The 4,181-nt window shown below is 33.3% G+C and overlaps 1 long non-coding RNA gene across 1 annotated transcript; it reads left to right on the top strand.

Annotated features, from left to right (window-relative positions):
- Positions 1 to 590: 590 nt before the first annotated feature.
- On the top strand, positions 591 to 3,151 carry LOC145327958 (uncharacterized). The gene is made up of 3 exons (XR_013882288.1): positions 591 to 694; positions 1,713 to 1,822; positions 3,026 to 3,151. It is a non-coding gene; the product is annotated as an uncharacterized LOC145327958 (long non-coding RNA).
- The last annotated feature ends 1,030 nt before the right edge of the window (positions 3,152 to 4,181 follow it).

Genomic DNA, 4,181 nt, shown 5'->3' with positions numbered 1-4,181 from the left:
GTAATGTATCAAACTTTCTATGAGCTATGAAGGACCTATGGCCAAGAGTAGTTGATTATTTCAAACTCATTCAAGACCAACAAAAAAGAAAAATACCCAAGGAAAATAATTAGTTAGAAATTCAAAAAATTAATATTGGTGAATATTGACTGAATCATTCTTTATCTAAAAATATTGTTTATTAAACAGATCTATAGTATAGATGTATATACAATACAGACAACTACCTTCCTTCCTTTTTCAAAGACCTCTTTCGTCTGCTTCTAAATTTTTTTCTGCTATTTGGCACTGTTAATATAAGCGACACCATTGGTTGATTTTCAATGACCCAATAGAAAAGTTGCACAAGGCCGTTGTAATGGTGAGATACAGTTATTTAACCCTTTCTCCCTCTAGTGTTTTACTCTAATGTTTAGTTAATTCTTAAATTCTGATTGGTAATTTCTTTCTTATTCATTGGTGGATTACATATATTTAAGACATAAATCTTATAATTTATTTGCATTGGCTATATGTCAAAATATTGTCTTTGCGTACAAATAGGAATTTTACAAGGTAAAATTCTTATCTAATTGAATTTCCGTAGGAGCATATCTTAGCATTGTTTATACAGTTCTACACTCCCTATCTGGGATGGAAATGTTTAAGAAAGCCTGAAAATACAAAGCTTAGAGATAAGCACTGGCAACTGAAGGTAAATATTTAATTATGCAAAATCACAATTAAAAGTTGAATAGCCTGAAGAAGTGGTGCATCAATGAACCAAATCTGTTTATATGATCACATGCCCATTAGAAAACCAACCCTTTAATTGCACAACATTTGTCTGAAAGTCCTTACTATTCATGATAATTTTTTGGGCCTGTTTTGGGCCCATGCAATTTAACACACTCTAGCATAGCAATAGGAACCCGTTTTAAACATCTTTGGTTTGGACACAGGATGCTGTGAGTATTGGTGCAAAAAATGGGGACATGATTCCAGTGACGTCATATTTTTCTTTCCCGAAAAAGGGAAGGGGGGAAGAAAATCTCTTCAAAAGAGATGGGGAAAACCCCTTTTCTCCCATCTCTTTTTTTCTTCCCCCCTTCCCTTTTGCGGGAAAGAAAAATATGACGTCACTGGAATCATGTCTCCATTTTTTGCACCAATACTCACAGCATCTGGACACAGTGTTGGGCCAAGATTCACCTTCCTGATAACGAGCAGATGTGCTATGTGTTACAGGTTTACAATCAAAACTTATATTAAAAAAATGTTTTTTTTAATACAAAAACAATTATAAAATAATAAAATGTAAAACTTCAGAATAGATTGACAAGTACATACACTACAGTGTATAAAAACATATTTTTGTATAAACAGTCACATGGAATGTATAGGAGTATAGTGAAGACACAACTACCAGGCCAAAGGTTTCCCTCAATGTGGACTGAGTTACATATACCTCATGCCCCCTCTATTATTTTACTTCAATGCGGGTACATCTTAGAAAAGGAACCTAGTAAAAGTGTCTGCCTCTGATTATGACGTAAAAAGAATTAGCTAATGAAAGGCCAGTATAAACTGTGATTGACCAATGGTAAAATTTATAGTGGTCTCTCATTGGCTATTTTTTTACGTCATAATCAGAGTCAGACACTTTTACTAGGTTCTAGAAAAGCTCCAGTACACAAAGCTATAACTGGATGTACATGTTGTTTTTGTTAAAGATGACTGAGATAACATATGAATCCATGGGCCAGGCAAATCTGCAACTCTATATCTGGGTTATTGATGGATTTCCAGGCACCCCCTACAGCAAGTTCTTTAGAATATTCAGGTTACTACTTAACACATCATACCCCATTGAAACATACGCAAACAAGGATGACAACATCCATAAAAGCAAAGCTATGACACGGTAAGACAAACAAACATTGAGTAGATTGTCAGAACTGAATAATCAAAATATAAATGTATAAGAGTTGAAGCGAAATTGTAAATATTTTGAAAAACTGCTTGATATAGGAGAATGTTTATGAACATACTTACATTTTTAGGACTTGATTTTAGAGTTGCTTCGCTTATAACATTATGCTTTGTTGTCCCAGGAATAAATTTACCAAAAATCAGATCAATCGGATGATTAGATAACATGAAAATTTGTTGTTAAAAAAGTAAAAATAAAACAACATGTTTAAAAGGGATTTCAGATTAGGTTGGCTTAAACTTATAATAATATGAATTGACCATTAAAGGTATGGTTTTAAAACTCGATTATACTTTTTATAATTTTGTTATTTTTTAACTTACTTATTGGCAGTAAGCTTGGTCTGCCAGTGACCATTTAGCGGTAATTCTGCGTTAATACTCAAAATTCTAAAAATTATCCAAAATAAGAAAAGTTGCTTTCTTCAAATGTCCAAAGTCAACCAAAATTATGAATTTTAAATCCATATTGTTCTATTATACTGTGCTTTTTTCTGATTTTATACTGTTTTTATTAAAAGCGAAGCTTTTCTATGATTAGGGTCGGTCCGTCCGTTACAGTTAGCTCTTTTCATTAATTTAGGCATGTAAGAATTGTCCTATAGATTTTAAACTTTGCATGATGATTCCTTTAACAATTAGGTACGATTTAGAAAGCGCAGCAACTCTATAATTGTTACCGGAATGTCTGTACGTCCATTTAAAACATGCTGACTTTTTACTTTTTTTTGACAACAAATTTTGAATGTTAAAATTATTCGATTTGTCTGATTTTTGGTATACTGATTCCTATTACAACAAGGTGCAGTGTTATAATCAAAGCATCTCTATAATCAAGCCCTAAAAACGTCAGTATGTCCTAAAACAGTAACATGTATTTAATAAGTTTTGCAACAAATTTACTTATAATTTTGTATAGACATCTGCATTTATATTCAGTGCTGACAATCAACAAGTGTTAATGTCCGTTTGTCCTTACATTTCAGTGCTTCGCTCTTATGGATGTTGTCATCCTTGTTATTATGTGTAATTTGTGTACTATACAAAATTTCAGCCTATCAGTGTCAGTTGTATCAATTGTATACGGAATCTCAAGCTTTTCTCTCAGAAATATTCTTAGAAGGAACAAGAGAAACTATTTGAATAAACCCATTTTTTCTTAATTTTATATCTGAAAACTTCATAATAAAATTAAAAAGTTGACTGTTTTGAAAAACAAATATTAGGAAATCATAGTTATTTCTTTCGTCGTGTTGTAAACGGCTTTCGGCGGATATAGAATGTACAATTATAAATTGTACATTTTTATATTCGTAGAAGGCTGGATATAATACGATGCTAGACATAATTTTTTCGTATGGATGAGAACCGGTTCCTATCCACCGGATTCGAATGAATACGAGAAAAATCTTTACATAAATTTTAATATTGGAGAGCAACCTTAGGCAAAAGTGTCTTTTGCAGCCTTTGTAACCTTTACTATCTATAATACAAAGTACTTGATGTCTGTCTGTCTGTCTGTCTGTCCGTCCGTCCGTCTGTCTGAAGCTTAAGATCTTGGTAACCACTGAACCGATCGGATTCTACTCTTCAGGGTATATACCTATTGGTCCTGTGGTGGTTTTAAGCTATTTTCTCGGGGGGTGGGACACCCCAAAACACCCCCAAAAACAAAAAAAATCCTCCCACCCATTTTTTTTTTACGAATTTTGCAAATTCGTAATTTAACCCATTAGTGCCGAGCGCCACTTTTATGGGCCGATCGAGCTGAAAGTTTCAGGGAAGCTTTATTATATAATGGTCAAAACGGAATTCGTTTTTTTTGTTTTGCTCTAGTGGCGTGCACAGGAAAGTTGAAAAAAAACCCGGTTGGGCTCGGCCATAAATACCAACCAGGCATTATTACCCGTTTTTGGTGCTTTCCCCCAGCGTTAAAACCCGGTTTTCCTGTAAAAGCCCGGTTATTTTGACCAAAAATCGAAAAATGTAATTTTTGAACGCCAAAAGTGAGATGAACACTTTTTAGAACTTTAATACGATCCGTAATTGAAAACTACACAACCTCATGTAATCTATAGAGCTACAAGTATAATATGAAGCAATTTATTTCAAATTTAGTGTTTAGCCGGCGATTTCGGGTAAAAAAACCCTGTTTTGTTGTTGTTGTCAAAAAAAGATCTATTAGTGAAACCGGGTAATAAAAATTTCAG

This window comes from Acartia tonsa, chromosome 9 (assembly GCF_053477335.1).
Source record: "Acartia tonsa isolate MP-2025a chromosome 9, ASM5347733v1, whole genome shotgun sequence".
NCBI lineage: Eukaryota > Metazoa > Arthropoda > Copepoda > Calanoida > Acartiidae > Acartia > Acartia tonsa.
This window is presented reverse-complemented; position numbering and strand designations above follow the sequence as displayed.